Here is a 12,186-nt window from a genome sequence, read left to right as displayed (position 1 = left end):
AGCCATCTCTCATAGGGTACTTTTAAGACCAACAAATCCTCAAAGATGACCCTCCAGCCATATTCAAATTAAACTACTAGTCAACACAAAAAGGCAAACAGAAGAAAAACTTCACCTGTCAGGAACTATTGGTTTGGTTTTAAAAATTCTATCTTTCGAATGCCCAGAAGAGGAAGTCCAATCTTTAGCACAGCAATAAGATAATACACAATTAGAGCAAGGCCTTTTAAAGAGAAGACTGACCAGGTGCTATCCCATTGCTTGCTAAAGCTACCTACGTTATCTTCAGCAGATCGCTTTATATGTCACCAATAAAACGATACTTCTAGGTGGCCAATGAGTAGTAGTAAAGACTGAAATGTCAGGTATTTAATGAAGTATATCTGATAACTATTGTTCTGGGCTATCTTATCTGTCTAGAATACATCACTTCCCCCAAATAAATAAATAAATAAATAACAGTTAACAATGTTTTCATTTGTAGCTTTTAAATAATTAACAATTCAAGTTAAATCAGAAGTGACCTTCTAATCAACCCTGAAAAACAAAAACTTAAACAAGTACACTACATTCATGAAGGCTTTGGTTTGTTTAAAATTTATCACAATTTTAACATATTACAGATTTGTTACTTTAAGCAATCAAAAATAAATGTATATTTATACTTGGATAAATATCAAAAATTATAATTCACATAAGCAAAAAACCATTAAGGTATTCAAGATTATAAGACTAAAGAGTTGAGAAGCATCCTACTAAATGTTCTAATTAATACTTGTTCCCATAATTCACCTTTCAAAAGTAAGCACCAAACAGAAATATGGCTCACGCCTATAATTCCGGCCTAAGGGGGACTGAGATAGGAGGACAGTTCTAGAAGCCAAATAACACAATACTTCAGATGGTGGGGTACCATCATACACAATTAAAAGACAAAATTACAAAGTATTTTTTAAAGTCAATGATTCTAATAAAATTTTAAAAAGCTACCAAGTCTTTAGTACTAAAAAATAAGTCAGGTATGTTGATACATGCCTATAATTCATGGAAGGTAGAATAAGAAAGATCAGGATTCAAGGTCAGCCTAGGTTTCGTGAAACTCTGTCTTCAATAAATAAATATAAAGATTAACAAAGATAATATTTCAGTGTTAATGCTAATAAGAATAGTTCAGTGAATTTGTGGACAAGGACAACCTATTCATAAAGAGAAGAAAATAAAACCTGCATATGCCTTTAACTGTTAAGACAGAAAGTACTCTTACCTTCATTTTTTTTAAGATAAACTCAAAACAAAAGGCCATGGAAGTATTGGCAAAATTAGTCAACTGAATTCTGCTGGAAGAAATACAAATCTTTCTAAAGTAAATCTAGCAAGAGCTTTTAAAACTGACAAAACCTTGATACCCTCTGATACTGTAATTCCTCCCATGAGCCTTTAGCCTACAGGAAAAAAAGTTGATGAATATGTGGCAATATAGTAACTGTAGAATCCTGAACAGGACTGGGAGCAGTATTCTAGTAAGGCCATCCAGAACACCTAAATACTAACTGCACTACTTACAAAATAAGCAACTTACATGTCCACTTAGAAATAAGTAACTACTCTCTATAACATTGTATAATAACCCAAGGTATAAAAACTGAAAAAAGAAAACCTATCAAATATGAAAGTACAGGTTAAAGATTACATTTACACACCAATCAATCAATGATATAAAATTATATGGAACTAACAAGAAACAAGGAACAATTTCTTTTGATTTTATTTCTTTGACCATTTGTAAAACAAAATGCCTTTTGGAACTGGTCAGGCCCACTACACTAAGCACATAGTTAAAAACCAACTTTTTAGAAACATAAATCTACAATAATCATTTTTTGTCACTAAAAAACTATTACAGGAGTAATCAGAGCAGCTTTTCTCACAACATGCAAGCTACACATGTAATTTTAGCTATGCTATTACCAGGCTGTCACCCAATTATATTGAAATCTCACTTCACCATCAGAAGGAACTGTGCAGGATCTCCATATGGTGACCAGAGGCACCCAACACCAAATTGCAAGCTGCAGCCCAGTGGAGTGGTAAGGGCCCAGTTTCTCCCATTTTCCCAAATGAGGTATCACGTTTCTTAGCCACTCAAGGGCTTTAGGTCCCTAGGAGTGGCAGCTGAGGACTCAGAGGAGGAGGGAAGCACAAGCAGACTTCTCCACAGAGCAGTGAGAAACACACAAATATAAAGTCAGGAGCTGCAACATAGAGGTCGAATGGACACAGAGGCAAGCTACTTGCTTTTTCAGGCTCTGATTGTTCAAAATGAAAAAGTTTTAGCGCTGAATCAAACAATCTGTGAAATCTTTCAACTTCAATAGCTACTAATATAGTCCTCTAATAAATATCCACCTCTCTCAGACCTCACCATGATGGTAAAACCTCTACTAAGAATTACAGTCTTAGGCATTGATGGCTTGTTTCTCTTATCCTAACACTCAGAAAGCGGAGACAGGGGCTGCAGAGATCTGAGGTCAACCTGAGCTGAGCAACCCATAGAGTTATGGGCTAGCCTAGGTTATAGTGAAACTCTTCAAAAGGGAGGAGGGGACAAGATGGCTCAGTGGATTAAGGTGCTGCTTGCCAGCCTGACAAAGCTCTATCCCCAGCATTCACATGCTGGGGAAAGGGAACCCACTCCTACAACTGACCTCCACACACATCATAATACACACACACTCTGGCACAGGAGCATGAGTATGTGTGAAAGTGAACACACACACACACACAATAAATGTAATTTTAAAAAAATTTGGATTTAGAATTAGGATAAAGGAGAGTAAAGGTGAACCAAAAAATGGTCAAAAGACTTAGATTGTATTCCCAGCTCTGTCCCTTTCTATCCATAGGACTTCGGGCAAATCACTGAACCTAAAAATAAAGTTCTAGACCAACCCTTTACTGGCCATGATCTTCTCATTTCTCCATCTTGAAGAAAATTGACTTTTTTCCATCATAACCAGGATGTCATCCCTAACCAGTATCAATTTTTATTTCATCCTTAAACAAATAAAAGTAGCAATGCTGGGGCTGGAGCGAGAGCTCAGCAGTTAAGAGCACTGGCTCCTCTTCCAGAGGACCCTGGTTCAATTCCCAGCACCCACATGGCAGCTCAGTCTGTAATTACAGTTCCAAGGATTCTGACACCTGCACACAGACATACATGCAGGCAAAATGCATAAAATAAAAAATAAATAAATCATTTTTAAAAAGTAATAAATGATATTCTTTTCTAAGTTTTCTGGTACTGAAAGACAGTCTAAACATATTTCACTTATCTTAAATCTGCATTCAAGCCTGGACCTTTTCCTCAAAATGCATTCACTTGTATATGAAATGAGAATGGAGATAAGCTCCAGAAATTGGGAAAGACTGGATATCCCCAGCACAGACTGTGATGTCACTGAAGGACTTCTAAGCGTGACATTAAAATTCTCTTCTTCCCCCAACACAGTCAAAGCAATGAGGCAACAAGCAGAAACTTCTACCTGAGGAAAGGTAATGTAAAAAGTTCCTGCTCTCAGGATGGCTCTTTCTTATGGCATATTAAAGAAACAATACAAATTACACGTTAAGGTTTGGAAGTATTTTTAACCTAGAGATTGAGGTCAATGTTGTTCAGAACAAGAACGAAAACCACCATATAAGAGCAATGTGCTTTAACAAATGAAGAGACACAAACATCAAGAAAGTCTGGAAAGAAGACTGACTGAATCCATGCAAACAGTTCATCAATGTTTACATCCTTACCAATTAGAGACTACACATTATAAGACATATCTTGTGCTTACCTTGCAAATTAAATGTGATTAAAGTGTTTTTAGTCTAAATGACAATATGGTAATCAACTATCTAAATACATATATCTATTGGTACTTAATGTTCTCGATCAAAAAAATTAAGGCTAGCCTCGAGCTTGCTATGTAGACCAGGCTAGCGTAGAACTCACAGAAATTCACCTGCCTCTGATTCCTGAATGCTGGGATTAAAGGCATGCACCTATACCTGGCTTCTCTAAGTGAAACAGGACATTCCAATCTGGGACAGCAAAGAGTCCGTGCGCCAGTAATTTCCACTGCCAAGGCCTACTCTACAATCAGCAAGCCTAATTGGCTAGGTAGCAGCAGAGATGAATTTGCAATTATTGAAATCCAATGTCAGGTTTTAGCACCAACGACCATCTCAAATAAATACCCCCTCCCTTTACTTTGTCAAGAAAGTAGGTACATTTAAAACTGCATAAAAATAGATGTCAGAAAAAGAGAGAGAGAGGAGGAGGAGGAAAAGGCACCTGAACCTATAGATACGGTATAAATATACCAAAGTTCTTTTTCAAGACGTGTTTTAGGGCGTGTCTTTGTTTTGACTCAGTGATTTAAAAAAAAAAAAAACCAAACCACTCATCCCGGGCTGTCAGGTACTTTCCCTTTCCAACATGAGCATCCTGGTTTTGAAATCCGAGGGCTTCTCAGCCTCGCCCTGATTTCCCGGTGCAGGGAGGCTACAGCCCCGGCGTCCCGCGGCCCCTATTCCCGTCACAGCACCGCCGGGCAGGGGCGTCCGGCCTGCCCGCTGCACGGCAGGCGGCTCGGGAGAGGGGGCTCCGAGGGTCGCCCCAGAGCGCTGACGGCCAAGGACGCCCGGCCCTCCACCCGCTCGCGCCGCGCCCCCCGAGCCGGGCACCTTCGGGCGCCCCCGCGACCCCGATCCCGACCCCCGGCTCTCACCGTGCGGAGGTCGCGCTGCCTCCTCGGCCGCCGCCCGGCTGCGGGTCGCCCAGCGACCTGCAGGCCCGAGGATGGAAGAGAGGCGAGGGGCAGTCCCGTCACATCCCCGTCCGCCCAGCCGCCGGCCCCGCAGCAGCCAGCATCGCCTCCACGGCCTGAGGGAGCGCCGGACTTCACGGACGCCGCGCCCCCTCCCTTGGCCGGCGCCCGCCTGGACTCCGCCCTCCAGGGCCCGCGCACTACGCGTGCGTAGACCCGCCCCCCGGGAAGTCCGTGCGCAGGCGCGAGCCTCAGTGGGCTAGGCCCCGCCTCCGGACCCGCCCCACTCTCTTGCCAGCCGTTCCCAGGCTCCGCCCCGTTCCACTGACCTTGCTCCTTTGGCCCCTGACTCAGGTCTTTCCTGAGGTTAACTTTTCACTTGGGTGTCATGGCTGACCACCTCGAGGTGGCCTGCTAGATTCAGATTTGCTGCTTGACCACGTCCATTCCTGTCAGCTCCCTCTCCAGACTGAAAGAAGTGATCTGAACACGGGAGCAAGCATGACTTCCCACCCAACCCTGTCTACATTTTGTTTTGGCCTCTGCCAAGCATACTGAATCTGGCTGAGATTGAGATAAGACACTGAGAGCTGAGAACTCAAGCTATCCTATGATGCTGTGGATCTAAATTCCATTTGCCAGGACCAGTTCCCCACTTCCTTCGGGGCTTCTATCTTCCATAAGCCATCTCTCCCTCAGTTGTAGATGGTTGGACCAGTCCATGAGAGTCACTGTGCAAGCCTGTGGTAGCTGGCTGTCTATTAAAATCATTGAAGGTGCTCTTTATCTGGCCCTAGACTGCCTGTTCTGCTTGCGAGCCCCAACAGCTCAACTGAAATTAATAACACTGCAAGAGAACTTGAAAAATCACTTCTCCAGACCACTGAGGTAACTACCCTGTTAAGCGAAGAGGAGACACTTGTGCCCCTCCCTTTGGCCACCAGACCGTTGAAACATTATACTCCAAAGAATTAAAAACTTTTGAGGCATCCCATCCTGGGGAAATGGAAACAACCCTGAAGGCCTAGTGCCATCCAGAGGAGGAACTTGCCTCCCAGGATTTCACGCAGTTCTGACAAATTCTCAGACCATTTTGCAGAATTGATTTGAGTGAGCTGAGACACTGATAGTGAGATGCGCAAGAAAACCTTAACTAGGCAGCACTGATCAATTTACGTTTATCCCTTGCTCTCATTTGAACTTAAACCTCTTGTCAGTACTCCTGAAGGTAGACTTGGTGATCACTGGACCCCTTTGCTTCCTCCTCTTCCCTAAGTGGCAGTATTGAATAAGTCTCCTTTTTATGTGTTTCATTATTACTTGTCTCTTTAATTGGTCAATTGAATAGTGGTAGGGAGATGTAACTATGTGGATGATAATGGCCTGATTTAAAATGCTGGAAAAGACTAGGTCTACATTTCTTTCAAGATGAAGGAAATCATTAGGTAAGGAAACACCTGACCCAGAGCCCTGAAATACTCCCACTGAAGTACATCATTCCCGAGATGAGGTTACTAAATGTGCTTTGGAGTTTGTGCTACAATCTAAATTGAGAGATGGGACAGAAGTGGCTCTCCACAGCCTGTCCCTGGGAGCTGAGCAAAACACTCCATTTTCAACAGTCTCCATAAAGAATCTGGGAAGGGTAGGGTGATCCTCAGTTCCCCCCACCAGGAAGAGCTTTGCTGCTCTGGACAACCTAGCTGTGGTCTTGTGACTCCCTGAATATTTGAGGTAACTGTGTGTTTTCTCTGGCAGTTTGAAGTGCTAAGTTACTACTTCCCTTTCTTCTACAGAAGCAGGAGCCTTCCTGGATGCATGATGCATATGAATTTTTCCAGGCTTCATCTAATTTTCTGCATTCCTGTTTTGTCTTTGTCCCAATTTTCTCACTTCATGGATTGTCACATCGCTTCTATTTCTATTTATTGTTTCAATTTATTCACACAGGATTTTAATTTGCGAGATGGCTGTGATGACACAGAGAGGTCAATGTGTTGAAAGAAGATTTTTATTGCTTACATTTCATGAAAGATGGAATGCTTATGTCATGCAGGGGCATATGCAGAAGCATCGGGTTTGGTTGGGAGTGGAGGGAAAATCCAGACAAAAGCTTTTATTGGGATTTATGTGGGAAATGAACAGAGAGAAGTAGGAATATCTTGGGAATGGCGATTGTGGATAATGTCAAAGAAATTTAAACCACAGACACCTCTCCAGTTGTTTGATAACTGACCATGAGTTATTTAGATCAGGAAGAATACAAGCTTGGTTTGTGAAAGTTAGACAAAGAGGTGATTGTAGTTGTATACTTATGATTGGCTGGAGGCTGTCATAGGATTTTTTTACATGCTCATGAGAACTGGGTTACAAGAGAAGTGTAAACAATGCTCACCATTTGTTAGGATGCCAAATAGAAAGATCTAAGAAAACATAGTTAAACACCATTTTAGAGTTATGTATAGAAAAAGACTAAAAAGGCTGACACCTGAGGAGCTAAAGGCTATATATAGTTGAGGTCAAGGGTAAGAAGGCAGACCAAGATGGGCATTTGGTCCACACGTTTTAACATGCCTCAGAATCCAAATAACAAAGATTGCTGGCCACCAGCCCTAGAATCTCAAATTCAGCATGCCTGGGGTGGGGCACAGGAATTTGCATTTTTGTCAGATTCTCAGAGTGCTGCTCTAGGGATCAAACATGGAGAACCACATGACTTGAATACCTCTGCAACAACCTGCCATGCTGGTGGAGATAACTCTCCAACCCTTGAAGGGTTGATAAGACACAAAGGTCTAAGGGTCTACGTGTCACATGTCATGTGGAAAAATATTACAACTGTGTCAACCTTTGACCAGTAAGGAACAGCTGAGAGAGCCAGGGTATGACTCAAGTCCGTGAGCTGGGAAGAAGGACTGATGGTGAAAAGTCAGAGGTCGATGGTGCAAACTGCAATGATAGGACTGCGCATGCTTTGATCACCCTCCCTTGTGCTTTTTTTCAGTATACTGCGTCCTGTCAGAGCAGAGATAGAGAGCCAGGTGATTTTGCAGGGTTGTAGCATGGAGCTGCTGGTTAACAACTGGAATGAACAATGATGGGTGGGCCAACTCAGTAGGTAAAGTAACTTACCACCAAGCCAGGCAACCTGAGTTTCATCCCAGAAATCACATAGTAAAAGGAGAGAATTGACACCTATAGGTTATTTTCTGGCTTCCATGTACATGTGCCATGGCACATGTGTGCCTACACACATAATAAATAAATGTTAAAAAATATGTAAACAAAAACTATAGCTTTCGAATAGCAAGATAAGCCAGAATGTGTGCATTAAGTCTGGTAGGGGCTAGTGGGGATGAGGGGAAATAGAGAAGAATAAATTGCAGAGATCAGTGTGGTGTTGAGTCTAGAGAAGAGTTGATGAGCATATCATGCAATTTCACTATAAATTTTTCTGTCAGAACAGAAGAAGGACAGAAGATACCTATATGTTATATACTAGAGGAATGCATCTCCTCAAAATAAATATACTGAAGTCCTTCCCCCTGTGAGCCTCTTTAGAGTACGAGTCTTCAGAAATTATGAATGAATAAGATCATGAGACCCTCATGGAGCCATCAGTGTCCCCTTATAAAGAAAGAATTATGCTGGTGAGCCTGGAAAGGCATTCACTGCCCAGCCTGACAACCTGATGACCCGAGTTCAGTCTCTGAAAGCCACATGATAGAATAAGAGAACTGACTTCTACAAGTTATCTTCTGCTCTCGACGTGCACACTGCGACATGAAGATGCATAGTAAGCGCGCGCGCGCGCGCGCGCGCGCACACACACACACACACACACACACACACACTAAATAAATAAATAAATGTTTAAAAAATTAATAAGGGGAGGCACAGGCTCTTTATTTCTGCTCTCCACCAAGTAAAGATCCATTAAGAAGATAGCTAACTCCCAGTGTAGTGGCGCATGCCTTTAATCCCAGGCCTGGAGAGGTGGAGGCAGGTAGAGCAATGTGAGTTTGAAGCCAGCCTGATCTATATAACAAGTTCCAGGACATCCAGGGCTACCTAGAGAGACCCTGTCTCAAAAGCAAAAAGCAAACTCAAAAAGGAGATAATTATCTGCACCAATGTACATCTTCACCAGATAGCAGGGCGACTCTGCTCCTTGCACACCTGGCCTTTTATGTGTTAATTTGATAAAACTTTATAAATTTTACTAATAAAGACAAACCCTTACTAATTAGTGGTCAGGTAAGTTTTCCTTCCAAACCTCCAGTGGTCCCTAGGTATGATCACTGCTTAAGACATATAAACACATTCTCTACAAATGACATTGGCTGATGCCTCCAACTTCGTGTCATACCATGATAGGAAACAAGTTGAGATCCCTGTTTTGATCATTATGTCTGCAGAGAAGTTACTAAGATGTTGATTTGGGAGGTGTCATGTGCATACTTCTTGTTCCTTTGCTTTTGTGGAGGCAAATTATTTAATTATTTCTTCTGCAGAAATGTGTAAAGACTTTGTCTCTACTGGTAGTTGGTCTTTTCTTTGGATAGCTAGCCAGTTCCCAAATAAAAAATGGAGACTTATTATTAATTATGAATGCTTGGCCTTGCCCTGTCCCACTAGTTTTTTGTTTTGTTTTGTTTTGTTTTTGTTTTTTAACTTACTTTAACCTGTTTCTATTCATCTATGTTTTGCCTCGGGGCTTTTTACCTTTCATTCTGTCTGTCCTACTTCCTGCTTCCTCTGTGTCTGGTTAGCCCCTGGTGTCTCCCTGCTGTCTCTTTTTCTTTCCTCTTTTCCCTAAATTCCTCTTCCGACTTACTCTCCCTGCCTGGAAGTCCTGCCTGTACCTACTCCCTCACTATTGGCCATTCAGTTTTTTATTAAACCAAGCAGATGCCTTGTAAAACAGCAACACATCTTTCCATAGTTGAACAAATGCAACACATCTTTGCATAGTTAAATAAATATTCTGCAACACTACTGTTGGGTCAATTTTAATAAGTCATATTGGCCTTAAAATACCTATTTCTGTCACATTTATTTACATAGAATTATTCAAACTATTTTTTGTTCTTTTTTTTCTATTTTTATGCTGCCATATCTATTTTGGCATATTTGTTTTTTCTTTCTTTTAAAACTTAACGAGCTAATAGTTTGTATATTTTAAATATTGAGCTTTTGGATTTATTTCTACAATTCTATTATTCAAATCATTACTTATAATTTTGTATTTATTACTTTCTTCTGTTTGGTTTACTTTGGTTTTTTTTATTTTGGATATTAAATTCACTTATAACTACATTTCATTTTTTGTCAGGTGTTTAAGCCACAAACTTTCCTATAATAATTGCTTTAGCATAAAGATTTTGTCTTATTTTCATTATTATCATTTCCAAGAAATTCTGCAATTTTATTTTTTATTTACTCATTTCCCAAAAAGGTGTTTGAATACCTTTTAAATTATAAAGAAAAAAAAAGAAGTTTTAGATATTAAAAACCCTGTTCTTATTCTCTGATTTTACTGCATTATAGTCAGACAATGTTGTTTGTATATTTTTAATCTTTGAAATTTAGTTTTTATGATCAAGCTCCATAAATTTCTATATTTGCTTGAAAAGAAGGCGAATTCACATTTGTAGAGATACAGAATTCAATAATGTTTTGTAGGAGCTTTTCATCTTCCTTCACTAGAGAAGTGCCTAGAACATGGAAGGCGAAGACCCACACAAAGAGAGCTGAGAGGAACAAGAAAACTGCTCCCGTCACTCCTATCCCCCCACAGCACCCCAAAAAACAAAAACATATTAAGAGAAGTAAGAAAGAAAATTGGGTTGCAGAAACAAGAATAAGTGTTTTGTGTTATTTTTTTCTTAAAGAAAAGAAGACTCTTAAAAAGCCAAGAGAGAGCCGGGCGGTGGTGGCGCACACCTTTAATCCCAGCACTCGGGAGGCAGAGGCAGGCGAATCTCTGTGAGTTCGAGGCCAGCCTGGACTACCAAGTGAGTCCCAGGAAAGGCGCAAAGCTACACAGAGAAACCCTGTCTTGAAAAACCAAAAAAAAAAAAAGCCAAGAGAGCCCCTGGAAATGAAAGATGCAGAAATCCAATTGAAGAAGTAAGGGAAAAGTTTGAAGTAATCTGCAAATTAGAACAACAATAAAAGATTGAGAATAACAGGGTGTGTGTGTGGGGGGGGGATCCTTTGAGAACTTAGTAATAAGCTTCCCACTGGGGGATGGGCAGCTCATGAGAATGGGAATTCACAAAGTCAGGATTTCAAGCAGTTCTCCCAAGAGTTTAGGCAGATTGGACAGGCACAGTCTCTTCTCCTGCTGCTCAGTCCACACTAGTGAGCTGCCAGTGAGTCCCCCTCCCAGATACTCTACCAAAACCCCAATGGCACCATCTTAATATTCAGACCTAGTCTATCCAGGCTACATGACACAGGTGGGACTTCTTAAGGATAGACAAAGATCCAGGGCCCCATCATCCTGTCTCCTCCTCCCAGACAGTTCTTAACATTCCAGACCTAAACCTGCCTGACACTGGGCTGCAAATAGTCAGTTTGTTTCTCTTCTCTCCAAAGTTTTAAAGTCCTTTCAGGCAAAGCTCCTCAAAAAGGATTTACAGTTATGAACAGAACGGAAGTGTCTTCAAAGCTAAGGAAGGCCTCTCAACGCTTAGAAACACAGAGGCCAACCTCTCCTAGAAGGGAAGAGGAAATGCCCTCACTCCTCCGTATGAGTCACTTACTGTTCCTGAGAAGAGACAGAAGACTACTTGCTAAAACCACACAGACTTCAGTGCGGCTTTAGCTTTTAAGGCTAGGATTAAACATGGTATTCCACGTGACGCTGATAGCAGATTCAATAGACAGATGTGTGCCAACACAGAAACTGGGTTTGGTGGCATATGCCTGTAATCCTAGCTTTCAGGAGACAGGGGCAGGCACGAGGGTCATGAGTTCAAGACCAGATTGGGCTGTATAGCAGGATCCTGTGTTTAAAGAGAGAGAGATTCTTTGTATGAAAACATAAGTTTGTTGATTTGGGGCGTCTTTTTTGGGGGGAGAGACAACCTTTGGGCTGAGCTTCCAATCCTCTCTGCCACTTGTCATTGAAGTTTTTGGAAGCTTTGGGCAAGGTGCTTTATTGCTCTATGCCCCAGTTTCATATCTTCAGATAAGGACTAAGTGAAGTTGCTCAATGATTTCAATGAGCAAACATATATAAGCCCTTGGAACAATGTCTGGCACAGAGAAAGTGCTAAGTAACTAGATACTATTATAACATGCTCCCATTGATATAAAAGATGTAAGATGTAAAACAGAAGTTTACTTACACTCCTAG

At 41.4% G+C, this 12,186-nt stretch overlaps 1 protein-coding gene across 5 annotated transcripts in view; it reads right to left on the bottom strand.

The window, feature by feature from the left end:
• The window catches only part of Ccser2 (coiled-coil serine rich protein 2), a 132,162-nt gene extending 127,159 nt beyond the window's left edge, over positions 1 to 5,003 (bottom strand). For 4 of the 5 annotated variants that reach the window (XM_028883025.2, XM_028883027.2, XM_028883024.2 and 1 more), the window contains exon 1: positions 4,782 to 5,003. The gene's annotated coding sequence lies outside the window, so the exon portion shown is untranslated. The remainder of the gene's footprint in view (positions 1 to 4,781) is intronic. The other variant, XM_028883023.2, reaches the window with a different exon arrangement.
• Positions 5,004 to 12,186: the final 7,183 nt, after the last annotated feature.

This window comes from Peromyscus leucopus, chromosome 9, assembly GCF_004664715.2.
Source record: "Peromyscus leucopus breed LL Stock chromosome 9, UCI_PerLeu_2.1, whole genome shotgun sequence".
NCBI classification, from domain to species: domain Eukaryota; kingdom Metazoa; phylum Chordata; class Mammalia; order Rodentia; family Cricetidae; genus Peromyscus; species Peromyscus leucopus.
The sequence above is the reverse complement of the archived record's forward strand: the minus strand, read 5'-3'. Positions and strand labels throughout refer to the sequence as shown.